The sequence below is a fragment of the Protopterus annectens genome, chromosome 15.part0, assembly GCF_019279795.1.
Source record: "Protopterus annectens isolate FY-2018-M chromosome 15.part0, PAN1.0, whole genome shotgun sequence".
Lineage (NCBI taxonomy): Eukaryota > Metazoa > Chordata > Ceratodontiformes > Protopteridae > Protopterus > Protopterus annectens.
The window spans coordinates 33,501,818-33,515,502 of record NC_056749.1 but is presented as its reverse complement, the minus strand read 5'-3'; the positions used below and the strand labels follow the sequence as shown (position 1 = coordinate 33,515,502).

The window sequence follows — 13,685 nt, the reverse complement described above, 5'->3', positions numbered from 1 at the left end:
ATTCTGATCTATTTCAGTTACCACTAAACCCATAATTTGTCTTCCAGTTTTTTATGTATTTTAAGTTTTTTTGGATGTAATTTAAACATATATTCCTCATCTTCAGTCCTTTTATTTAAGCAGCCCTTACTAGCACAACAACTGCTTCCTATTCCCATTTTTCTTATTTAAAAGAAAAACTGTTTCCTTTTCCTGAGATCTCTACCGGTCTTTTGTAAAATTTAAACAAAGGAAATTCCTTTATGACTAGTCCCTTAAAAAAAAAAAAGTACTTTTATAAATGTAAAAGCTTACCTTACTGCGGATCTTCCGCCCCTTTCGTCACCGTCCCACGGATCGAATCTAAGAGGGACTGGCCTTTACTTACGACTTCTTCGTCGGAGGTCTTTCCGTTCAAGGGAGCCCAAGATTCGTTCTCCCCTCCTGTACAGGTTTTCAGTCCCTCTTAAGCGATTCGTACCGTGAAGAGGTGGCCCCACGTTCTTGGGCGCCAGAAATGTCAAAAGATTTTAATACTCTTAACATATCCTGGAAGAATCACGCAGATAAAAATAAGCAAAAAGGTTTATTTTACATGCATGGAGACATGCTACAAAGTACATGGTATGTCAGCAGTTTAATTTCTGTACATTTCACATGGGTTTTTATACCCTTCTCTGCACGTACACAGTAGCTGGTTACTAGACAAGGAATTTCAGTCAAGGCTATAAATTCACATACTGGAGCCTTAGATGGTCAGAGGTCAGTCACAAGATAAGCTTGTGCCTGGACCAAGGTAACATTTGTGCATTCCTCTTTGGTCAGCAAATTCTTTACAAGAAAAACAGCTTATTTTAACTTGCTTCTTTGCACGCAATGCAATTTCACATTTTAACCCTTACTATACATGATACAAAGATCTTGAACACAAAGATTCTTACTACAGATTCATGCTCTGGTTTCTACATAGGAAAGACTTGAGCATAAGCGAAGTCAAAGAATCTATGAGCATGACTACGCTATTAGGAAAAACAATCTGAATAATGCATTGGCCAAACATATTTCTGACAATGTGAACCGTTAATTTTCTTTTGTAGTAATTGATCAAGTCACTATTGATGAAAACAAGCCTTGGGGTTTACGGTTAGAAATAAATGAGCTAAAATGCAAATCCGGTTTCAAGCATACAGTTGGCCTGGCATCAATGATCGCACTTCTATCTTGGCCATATTGAAACTAAAAGCACTTGAAAGAAAAAAGGTTTTAAAACAACAAAAATAAGGTTGTCTGGCAACTGGCAACAATGAGTTTTATATATTAATTTATACATTCCCACACATTTAAATATATATATATATATATATATATATATATATATATATATGCTCTTTTTGAATATTAGTTGTATTAAATTGTTTTTAATGTAGTGTTGACAGCTTTAGGTTTATATGAGGCAACAGTTTTATGTTCAGCTGTATGTCATAATGACTGACACTGTTTTAACCAATAGAAGTAAATGTTATGGTATTTAACGTGAATGCATGTAGAATAGTTTGTCTGATGAAGTTTGAAACTTGTTCAAACGAAAGTGCTAACTGTTTCTTTGCTACTGGAATCATTAAATACTTGGTGTTTTTATATTTCTCAACTTGTGGTTCCTCTCATTTGAACTTTTGAACATTGTTCCAGAGGTGCTTGGACTTCAGCCTTGTGTGTTTTTGCATTTATTACAAAGTACTGAAAATAAACTCGCCTTTTTAAACGGTCATTCTCCTGATATTAATGCTTTCAGTAGAAGGGGTTAGGTTCATTTTTTGTTTAAAAATTCTATTAGATGACTGTCTGTAGTTTTATATGTGTGCACTAAGCTAATGACCATTGGGGCCCTTTTAAGCCTAGCCATGCATCACAAACATCTGGCAAGTTCTCGTACCCTTGATAAGTGTAAGGAGGAGCCTGGGAGATGAAACATTTACAGGTTGCCTTTGTCCATTAGAAACATAGGTGTCAAGCCAGGGATAAATTTCCTCTTCCCTTCCAGTTGTCTAAGTTCCACATGAATTGAGTTAGGGAGGAACTGTGTTTCATGTGGATGAGGCCCCCAATTGTTTTTGAATAAATTTTTCAAGTATTTTTGTGAGGAGAGATAAGATTGCTGTAGGTCTAAAGTTATTAACGTTTGTTGAATTTCCTCTTTTGTGCAGAGGGATATAATGTGTGACTTTTTCCAGAGAGAGGGAATGTGGGATTTCTGGATTGACCTATTTGTAAGGATTCAGACAGGATAGGCAATGCTGTTAGCTGCTGTTTTTAGGTAGTCACTTGGAAGGTCATCAGCTGAAGAAGAGCATGGTTTAAGTTTAAGAGTAGTTATATAGGGTGTGGGCACAGGTTTGAAGGTGAAAGTTGATGTGTTGAAATGTGGCTGTTTGGCAGGGTTGTTGGTTAGTTGTTGAGGAATGCTTGGTTAGAGATGCTATACTACCTGTGAAATAAGAGTTGAACTGTATTGCAGTTTGAGTGCTGAGTTATTGGGAGAGGGGGTTGGGTTGAATTTTAGCTAGATTATAAGATTTCTTTAATGGATATCCAACCTTTTTTATGATTAGTTTTATACTGAAAATTATTTTATTATAGTTTTTTGTCTTCATTTATTTGCTTTTTAGTACAATTGCAAAGCAGTCTTCAGTTTTCAAGGTATTGAGGTGTTTTACATTTTTGCCTTTATTTCCATGCTTTTTCTCTATTGACATTCTGCTCTTTTGGATAGCCAGCTTGCACTTGCTTTGTTTTCAATCTCTTCCTTCAAGGGGGTGCAAGGCTATTTAGGATATTTAGAAAAGCTGAATTCAATTACAGCATCGTCTGAAGGGAGGATATTTAGAAAGTTCGAGTTGATAGATAATGTAGTAATGAACATCTGTGTGTTTTATAAATATTACATTTAAATGGATGTTTGAGATGTCTGGCAGTTTATAGCCTGACCAAGGTGATTAACTTGATGTCCTTCAAGGATGCATCTGCAGTCCTTACAAATGGGTTGTCTTGTCGTCAGGCAGCCCTTCGGTCGGCCGGATTCCAAAGTCTGGGTCTGGCTTCAGCTGGTGTCGCGCTTCACCCAACGTCATAGCTGCAGTTTTTCGGGTATAAAGGCATCAACCGACGCCATTTTCCTCAGTCTTTCTTGCCGCGTGGCGCCCGAAGCAGAAGCTGTTCGCAAGTGCCGGTCGGTCAGAACCAGAGATTACTACTACCGAATACTACTTCGAGGACTTCAAAAAAGCTAAGTACCCCGTTGGGGACTCTTTCTTGCCTCAGCCGATGTCAGAAAAAGTGAATAACTGTTTAACTTGTGGGAAACAAATACCTCATAAAGATTTCCACTCTTACTGCTTACCTTGTTTAGGCCCAGACCACGACGTAGCAGCTTGTCTAGCCTGTGCTTCTTTTAACCGACGGACGCTTAGACGTCGGTCCGAATTTGCAGAGCAGTTTTTCGGCTCTGATTTTGCTTATATCATGCCATCGGATCCTCCGACTTCACAAATAACCAAAAAACGCAGGGAAAAGGACCGACACTCGCGGTCCGCGGTTTCGGCCGAAACCGCGGTTAAGCCATCCACGAGTGTCTCAGTTTCGGCTGAAACCGAGCAAGCGGTTCTTCCCCCAGCCGAAAACATGCCTTCTACCGAGGCCTCTTCTACCCTGGTGGAATCGGCTTCTGAAATCCAACCTGCAGTTGCGGTTTCTCAGGAATTATCAGACACTATTCCCTTGGATATTTCAACCCCTGCACGTGGAGCTGCTAGGCCTCCTGCAGCCATGTCTATTAAGGCCTTTGCCAGGGCTAAAGCAGCTAAAGCTTCAAAAACTGTGCCTGTCAAGCCCCCCTCTCACAGGCCCAGCACCAGTTCCCATATGCTTTTTTTGGCAGAGGATCTCATTTCTTTAATTCGTGGATCCCAGCCTCATCCAGACAGGACCACTCATCCTCCTCCAGAGAAGAGGCCTAGAGCAGAGCCCCCAGAGCCAGTATCCACACATGATTCCTCTGATGACTCAGAACATACAGACCCTCCTGAGGCTCTTTATTCCCCTTACGAAGACTCTGATGCTGAAGAGTCCATACCTTCAGCCTCTCCACCTGAGGAATTTTCCTTTGGGGAAACCTTGCATGCTATGAGGGAACAATTTCAGTGGCAGGGCCAAGATTTCTCAGACTCCAGAAAAAGGCTTGGAACCTTTCTACATTTGCCGCAACATAGGCCTTTAGCTATACCTCCAGTTCTTTCTGTTGTAGATGATGCATTTAATGATGCTTGCACTGCTCCCGATTCATTACCTCTGGCCCCTGCTAAGCCCGATAGGTTCTATAGGGTCCTGGACACTCATCACCATTTATACAAGGCTCCTTTTGCAGATCCAGAGACTATCTCCCAGGGCCCTAAGGCTGTAGCAACTACATCTGCTAAAAACCCCCTCCCCTCTGAAAGGGAATCCAGGTCCTTAGAGAGATGGGGTAAAAAAGTTTACACTTCTGCTACTCTGTCAGCTAGAGCTTTGAACTGTCAATTTCATATGATTCAATATCAAGAGTTTATGCTAGACTAGTTAACTAAAAAGCTGTCCTCTGAAGAATCTTTAGATAAGAAATATGTTCAGGAAATGGTTCATAACATACAGCAGGTTAGTAACCATTCTTTAAAATGTGGCTATGATGCACTGGAGGCTTCCTTTAGATCAGCCATGACTGGCACAGTTATCAGGAGACATGCATGGTTGAAAGAGCAGGCATTACCAGACCATGTCAAATCAAAGCTTTTAGATGCACCCATGGACAAGGTCAATTTATTTGGTTCTCCTGCACAGCAGGTACTGAAAAAGATGGAAGAGAAGGCGAAATCTGTACAAACAGTGAAAGATTTCTTACAGGTTCAACCTCCAAGGTTTAGCAGGAACTGGCCCTCCAAGAATTGGTCCTTTCCGGACTCCTCTAAGACACAGAGAGGCAGGAATAGGCGTTCAAGAGGCAGAAACCAATCCAGGGGTGCCTACAGGGGACGCCAGTGGCAGGGTAACAACCAGCGAGGCACAGACGCAGCCACCACCACTACAACAACACAATCACAGTGACTTGGCTGTGGCACAGCCTACCAGGGAACAACTGGAAGCACCCTTAGGCGGAAAGCTAACCTTATTTTCAAAGAACTGGCATTGCATCACAAGGGAAAAATGGATTTTGCAAACTATAGACCAAGGTTACAGGTTCCATTTCCATACTCTACCAGGGAAGAGAGGAATGCCAAACCTACCACCTACTCAAAGGGCAGAAGCTCTAAAACAAATATCTCAATTATTAAGAATGAGAGCTGTGGAAAAGGTACCATCTATGGAACAAGGAAAGGGATTTTACTCCAGACTCTTCCTGGTACTAAGAAAAGAGAGCAAATGGAGGCCTATTCTCGACCTGTCCGCTTTAAACACATTCCTCATTGTTCCAAAATTCAAAATGCTGACCCTACAGCAGCTTCTTCCCATGCTGGGCAAGGAGTCTTGGCTGGTAACTCTAGATCTCAAGGAGGCATACCTGCACGTCCCCATACGACCAAATTGCAGAAGATACCCCAGATTTCTTGCAGGATCAGAGCATTATCAATTCTCAGCCTTGCCCTTTGGCTTATCTACTGCGCCCAGAGTGTTCACGAAATGCCTGGCATCCGTAATTGCTCATTGCAGACTTCAGGGAATCCAAATTTACCCCTACCTGGACGACTGCCTGATAAAAGCGGACAACAAAAGCAAGCTAACAGAAGACTTACAAAGAGTCATTTACCTGCTGCAAGCCCTGGGATATACAGTCAATATAAAAAAGTCAAGGCTGATTCCATCCCAAAGAATAACCTTTCTGGGTGCAGAGCTGAACACATCAAAACAAATGGCATTCCTAACTGCAGAAAAGAAAGAGCAACTACCTCTCTACTTCTAGGCATTAACAAAGCAGAACCATCTAACTGCAAGAAAAGTACTGCAAGCCCTAGGCTTCATGGCATCCTGCATAATTCTGGTCCCTCATGCCAGACTGCATATGAGAAAGCTACAGTGGTACCTAAAGAATTTGTGGTCTCAACACAAGCACAGCCTAGAAACCAAAATTCCAATAATCCCATGCCTGAAGCAAGAGTTCCTATGGTGGGCTCAGGCCTGTCAATCAAACACAGGATTGCCCTTCTGCAACAGTCAACCAAGCCAAACCATCACGACAGACGCCTCAGACCTCGGTTGGGGGGCACACATGCTGGACAAGTGCATACAAGGCTTATGGACTCGACCAGCTGCGCCTACACATAAATCTAAAGGAAATGCTGGCAGTAAAATTGGCAATCCAGTCATTCAGACCATTTCTCCAAGAAGGTCAGTTGATGATAAGGACAGACAACACCACAGTTATGTGGTACATCAACAAACAGGGAGGCACACATTCATACCCTCTATGCCGGCTGGCACTGGACCTATGGGATGTGGCTCTGAGCTACAACATTCAGTTACAAGCAATTTTTGTACCGGGAAAAGAAAACATTCTAGCAGACATATTAAGCAGAACTACCACGGATGCCCACGAATGGATGCTGCATCCGGACATCTTCAAAGCCATCACAAGAGAATGGGGATTACCACAAATAGACTTATTTGCATCCCCACTCAATCACCAGCTAAAGAAATTCTGCACAAGGACGTACCACCCACTTGCTTGGAGGGTGGACTCCCTATCTTTCAGTGGGAAAAACCTGACAACATACGCATTCCCACCACTTCCTTTGATGCACAAGGTGCTTCTGAAGATCAAAGAGGAATGTCCAAGGATCATTCTGATAGCTCCAGACTGGCCAAGGCAACATTGGTACCCATTACTGAGGAGCATGTCCCGGGAACAAATATGGGCACTGCCCCTGATCCCATTGCTGTTAACACAGAACAACTACAACATCCTGCATCCAAACCTGAAAACTCTGCAGCTAACTGCCTGGAACATTACATAAGAACAATTAACCAAAATTTATCCCAAAGGGTTAAAGACGTAATCCTTGAGGCTCGTCGACCTTCAACAAGAAAGAATTATGCAGCAAAATGGAAAAGATATCTCATTTGGAGTACTGCAAAGGGAGAAGATGTGGCACTGGTAAACATAGCCAACATCCTGGAGTACTTGGCAGAGGTATTCCATACAGGCCTGTCCTATTCTTCCATCAAGATACAAGCATCAGCTATTTCAGCAGAATACAGCTTGGATCCTCCTGTCTTCTCACATCCTCTGCTCAGACAGTTTCTGAGAGGAATTAAAAATGTAAAACCTCCCAGGAAACCACCATTGCCAGCATGGGACTTGAACTTTGTGCTAGAAAAATTGACACTTCCCCTTTGAACCAGCAGCAACAGCAGAATTACAATACTTATCCTGGAAGACTGCTTTCCTGCTGGCAATCACCTCAGCAAGAAGGGTCTCTGAACTACAGGCATTAATGGCAGTGCAACCCTTCCTGATCTTCCATCAAGATAGAGTGTCCATGAGAACAAATCCTACATTTATGCCTAAGGTGGTATCCAGAGTGTCTTTAAATCAGGCTATCCACCTACCTACATTCTTCCCCAACCCACGGAACAGGGGAGAAAGACTGTTGCATACCTTGGATGTACGTAGACAATTATGCTACTACCTGGACAGGACCAAGTCCAATAGAAAAACTGACCAGCTTCTGGTAGCATATGCAACAGGAAAGGAAGGAAAACCAATTTCAAAACAGACAATCTCCAAATGGATAGGAAATTGCATTAGATTTTGTTACTCCTACCATGGAAAGAAAATTCCAGAGAACATCGGGCCTCACTCCACAAGGGCTACAGCCACTACCACAGCTTTCTTACGAGGAGTGGCTACCAAGGACATTATAGAGGCTGCTACTTGGACCTCCGTGCATACATTTGCCAAGCATTACAATTTACCTTTATACTCTAGATCCCGAGCAGGTTTTGCCACTGCTGTTTTGCAAGGGATCCTAACTACACCATAATCTCTCCTTTTTCCTCCTCCCCTAGTTTAGCTATGGTATTCTACCCATTTGTAAGGACTGCAGATGCATCCTTGAAGGACATAGTACAGTTTTGTACCTACCATAAATGTAGATGTCTGATAGGAATGCATCTGCAGTCAGGATTACCCACCTTCCCCTCTGTGGTACTCCTAGGGTATTTGCCATCCTTCAGCTAGCTTGGGGGGGATCTATTATGGTGTATTTGTTTGTGTATATGTACATACATGCTTAATTTATGTGTTTGCTCTCTACTATTTGGAAACATTGGCATTTATCCAAATTTAGCCATCCAAGAGGGCACCTGGCATCTGGGGCAAGAAACACTGAGGAAAATGGCGTCGGCTGATGCCTTTATACCCGAAAAACTGCAGCTATGACGTCGGGTGAAGCGCGACACCAGCCGAAGCCAGACCCAGACTTTGGAATCCGGCCGACCGAAGGGCTGCCTGACGACAGGACAACCCATTTGTAAGGACTGCAGATGCATTCCTATCGGACATCTACATTTATGGTAGGTACAAAACTGTACTTTTTACTTGCATCTCTTTAACTGTCACTTCCTGAGACTAAACTGCATAAGCAGTATAGTCTACTTTTCAAGCAAAAGGGGACAGTGCCCAAATCAGTAAGAGTGCACACAGAGCAGATGTGTTTAACTGATTAAAGTTATTACACAGCAAGGTTCTTCATGATAAATATCATACATTAAGGAATGACAAAAGTCTCAGTAAACTTGTAGTTGTAGGGCCTTGTGGTATTGAGGTCAGATGTAGTGAATGCAGGTTATTAAACAGTGACAAAATTCTCAGTAAACTTGTAGTTGTAGGGCATTGTGGCAGAACTCCTGCAGTATCGAGGTCTTACGTTTATAGGTTCATAGGTAAGGTACTAGGCTATCTGCCCTAGGGTATTTATAAGCCTAGCCAGAATGTGTTGGCTTTTGTCTCCCTTTTAGACTAGATTCCTGAGCCTCTGTCCAGCAGGGCCATAGAAGTGATCCCAGGAGTAAATTTATGATTTCCCATCCACTCATCAAGATTTCTCTTGAAGAGGGTCAGCGAGGGACTCTGCCTAACATGGGACTGGGATTTTATTCCAGAGCGAGGGAAGCCTTTGGGATATGAATCTGTCCCTCCAGCATGTCCTATTAATGTTGTGCTAAGGTTTAGATCCCTGGAGCGTGTAGCTCTAATGGATTTGGTTTTCTTGAGGTGGAGCATGTTCAACAATTCCGGGTTAGACATGGCCTTGTATGTCAGGCAGAGATTGCCTCTGAGTAGGCAGTAAGCAGCTGAGTAGAGATGGAGTTTCTTTAGTCGAGCTGCATAGGGCATCTGTTTGAGGCCCTCGATCCTCTTGGTGAGGTATTTTTGAGGTCTCTCCAGCTGTCGCAGGTGTCGGGTAGGGTACATCCCAAATGGGGCTTTGTACTCAATTATGGGTCTGATGAGTAGAGGGGCACAATGACCTCTCTTGATCTAGATGTGAACTCTTTTGTGATTAGGTGAGCTATATAGAAGGTTTTTCTAACCACTTTGGCAATGTGATCCTCAAAGGAGAGGTTACTATCTACTTGGGGCCCCAGATCCCTAATTACTTCTTCCGTACTTAGTGGATTACCTCCTGTGTGGTAGTTTGTGGGCACTTTGTTTTTCCCAAAGGGGATGACTATGCACTTTTTGGCATTTAGATTGAGGCCATGGTTCTGACACCAGGTATCTGTCTCCGTAAGGCCCTTCTGGAGGATGCTTGTGTCAGCCGGCGAGTAGATTATGGCTCCCAGTTTACAGTCGTCTGCAAACTTGGTAAGCCACAGTCCTCCCGTTTTTGCCTGTACCTCAGAGAAGTATATACCAAACAAGAGGGGCCCCAGGACTGAGCCCTGTGGGACGCCACTTGTAACCGGTTTAGAGTCGGACATGGCACCAGCAACTCTGACCATGTGAGTTCTATCCCTGAGCCAGTTTGCAACCCATCTTGTGACCTATGGGTTAATATTTAAGCTGGTAAGCTTATTTATGATGCCAGAGTGGGATATTGTGTCGAAGGCCTTTGCGAGGTCCAGGTAGGCTGTGTGGGATCTGCCTTTAACAAAGCCGAATTGGGTAGGGTCCAGTGTTTGGAGGTTCCCAATGTCTTTGTTTATGAGATCCATGATGATGCGCTCCATAGCCTTACAGACCAGGCTAGTCAGGCTTATAGGGCGATAGTTCCCGGGATCCATTGTGGCGCCACCTTTGTGGAGTGGGATCATTTTTGCTGTACGCCATTCTTTGGGTACATAACCTGTGGTAAGGCTGAGTTGGAACAATGAGTTTTTGTAAGGGTTTAGTTCATTTTGGAGCTTGTGTACGACGCAGCCCGGGATACCATCCGGTCCCATTGATGCTGTGTTTTTTACTTTGGAGAGGGCTGCTTTCACCTGTGTGTCTGTAATGTCTGGGGGACTACATTCTTCTGGGATAGACACTGGCCCTTTTGTGGGGGAAGGGGGGGTAAAGTTTGCACTGAACCTGTCCGCCAGGATGTTGGCAATGTCAATGGGTTCAGTGTATTTTGTGCCATTTTGCACCAGCTCAGAACAGATCTGAGAGTTGCCACCCAGATTCTTGACGTAGCTAAATAACACTTTGTGATTATCTTTAGAGTCTTTGGCGATTTTTCTTTCAAAGCTAGCCTTTGATGATTTTACGAGGGATCGAATTTTCTTGCTAGTACTGATCAGGGATGCCTTTCCTTTTTGGGATTTTGCCTTATGTAATAGTTTCCTCCTTCTGTTGTATAGCTTATTTATGGCCAGGGTCCACCAGACTGATTATCTGTTTTTGGAGGAGTGAGTCTTGGTTTTACTTTGGATGGCACGAACCATGCATTCCTGTAGGTGCTCATAGAGTGCATTTGTAAAGGATTCTGCGGTTTGGGTAGCATTTTTCATTAGCCCGGAGGCTTTGAAACTTTCCACCTTGGTCTTGAGAAGTGTGAAGTTTGCTTTTGAGAAATGTTTCACAGTGGTTTCCTTGGCTGGGGATGGGGTCGGGATGTGGATGTCCATTGTGATTAGTTTATGGTCTGATCTTACCAACGAGGGGTTTACCTCTGGTGTGGAACATTGAGCCCCCATGTTGGTGATGACCAAGTCCAATATGTTGTCCCCTCTTGTGGGAGTAGTGACCAGTTGTTCCATGGCATTTGAGTTTATATTGAGTAGTTTTCCCAGTCAATGTTTGGGTAGTTGAAATCCCCCAATATCTTGGTGTTTGGTGAGACCTTCATATTCTCCAATGTTCTCAGGAATGCCGAGTGGGGGTCCTAAGACAAGCTGGGTGATCTGTAGCAGGCTACAAACTGAAAAGCAGATGTTCTTCATCTCACATTGCTGCAGTCCTTACACTTGGGTAGTCCGCTGTCCTCGGTTGGCCCGAATATCAAAGTATAAGGCTGACGTCGGTCAAGGCGCATTTGACTGACATCAGGACGTCAGAGTACAAATGCGCATGACCGACGTCATATCCTCAGTCTTTTTTGCCGCATGGTCCGATGCAGAAGCAGCATTGCAAGTGCCGGTTGACGTTCTGAGATTTTTCGATTTCGAAGTTTCAGACCGAGTTCAAAGTTGGCTAAGTACCCCGTTGGGGAATATTTTAGTTTTTTCTTGCCTCAGTGATTTACGGATGTCAGAAAAAGTCAATAATTGCATTTCTTGTGGGAAACAAATACCGCATAGAGATTATCATACTTTGTGTATTCCTTGCTTAGGGCCTGAGCACGACGTTGTTGGCTGTCGCTCTTGTGCTAGATTTAATAAACGCACTATAAAGAGAAGGTTGGATTGTGCAAGGTTAGTCTTTGGGAAGCGGTGTAATTATAAAATGCCGTCGGATGCTCCGATGCCCGCTTCTTCGAAGAAGCGCAAGGACAAGGGAGTTAAGCCTAGGCTAGAAGAACCGTCTGTACCGGACGCCGGTTCTTTAGAGGTGTCGGTGGAGCCGGTGGCTCCGCCGGAGGTTTCTTTGGGTTCCCAGGGTGAGACCTTATTATTGCAAGATGTGGCCTCTCAGGAGGCATGTCAGGCTGAGGGGGCTTCTCAGGTTACTATACTCCCCTCCCTTCCTAGGGTGGCTAGGCCCTCTCCTTCTGTTTCAAAGGCTTCTCCCAGGGGCAGGCCAGGTTTGGCTTCAGTTGGTGTTACCCCTAGCTCTTCAGGTACTGTGCCCAAGAAGCATATGCTTAAAATGGCAGAAGATTTGATTACTTTAATTAGGGGTTCTATGCCCCCTCCTGATAAGAGACCTAGGTTGGAGCCTGAGCTGGGGGGTTTTGAGCAGGCTTCAGATGTTTCAGAGTCTTGACTGAAGACTTGCAGGAGTACTCTCCTTATTCTGATTCTGATGTGGATGATTCTACTCCTTCTGCTTCTCCTCCTGAGGATTTTTCTTTTCAGAAACTCTTCATTCCATGAGGGAGCATTTTAAGTGGGAAGGTCAGGACTTCTCTGATTCCAGGAAAAGGCTTAGGGAATTTTGTTTTACCCCAGCATAGGCCTTTGGCTATACCTCCTGTTTTGGATGTAGTAGAAGATGTTTTTACAGAGGCTTCTCTTAATCCTGATTCTTTGCCTCCTGCTCCTGTTAAGCCGATAGGTACTACAGGGTGCCTGAAGCTCATAAGTATCTTTTTAAGAGTCCTAGGGCTGACCCAGAAACTGTTAGTCAGGGGCCTAAGGGTGTTAAGGCTTCTGTTGTTAAGAATCCGGTTCCTGCAGACAAAGAGGCTAGGGCCTTGGATAGATGGGGAAAGAAAGTTTATACTTCTTCCACTCTTGCTATGAGGGCTTTGAATTGCCAGTTTCACATGTTGAAATACCAGAACTATCTCCTTTCACAATTAAAGTCTAAGGTTGATGCTCTGGCAGTAGGTATTGATTGTAAAGAGTTGCAAGATTTAGTGCATGTTTCTGAACAGGTGGGTAAGCATTCTTTGCAATGTGGTTTTGATGCTGTACAGGCCTCGTCTAGGGTGGCTGCCACTGGGTCAGTTCTTCGCAGGCACGCCTGGCTAAGGGATCAAAATTTGTCTGAACATGTTAAAACAAGGATTTTAGATGCTCCTTTACAATCTGACGTGTTGTTTGGTCCTCCTGTTGAGGCAGTTTTAAAGAAAATGGAAGACAAGGCTAAGTCTATGCAGACTGTTAAAGATTTGTTGCAGGTCCAGCCTCCAAAGTTTGGTAGGAGTTGGCCTAGTGAGGGGTGGGCGTATCCTTCTTATGATTCCCAGTCTAGGGGTAGATCTAGACGTGGTAGGCGCAGAGCTCAGGGCTCTTTCAGGCCTAGAACAGGGAGTTCTCCTGCACAGTCTTCGGGTGAGGGCAGGGGTCAGTCCTTTCGTAAACAGACCCAATGACCTACCTTTTCAGCTGCCAGAGCCTTCTCGTCTGGCAGCACCTTTGGGAGGAAGGTTGGCACTTTTCAAAGAAAATTGGAGTTTAATTACCCAAGACAGATGGGTATTGGATATCATGCACCACGGTTACAGGTTTTATTTCCATACCTTGCCTCCTTTCAAAGGCATGCCAGACGTTCCTCCTCAACAAAGAATAGAGGCTCACAAGCAAGTTTC

The 13,685-nt window shown here is 44.0% G+C and overlaps 1 protein-coding gene across 1 annotated transcript in view; it reads left to right on the top strand.

Moving 5' to 3' along the window:
- The window catches only part of GTF2F1 (general transcription factor IIF subunit 1), a 903,716-nt gene that overhangs the window by 447,325 nt on the left and 442,706 nt on the right, over positions 1-13,685 (top strand). The gene's annotated exons all lie outside the window — the stretch shown is intronic.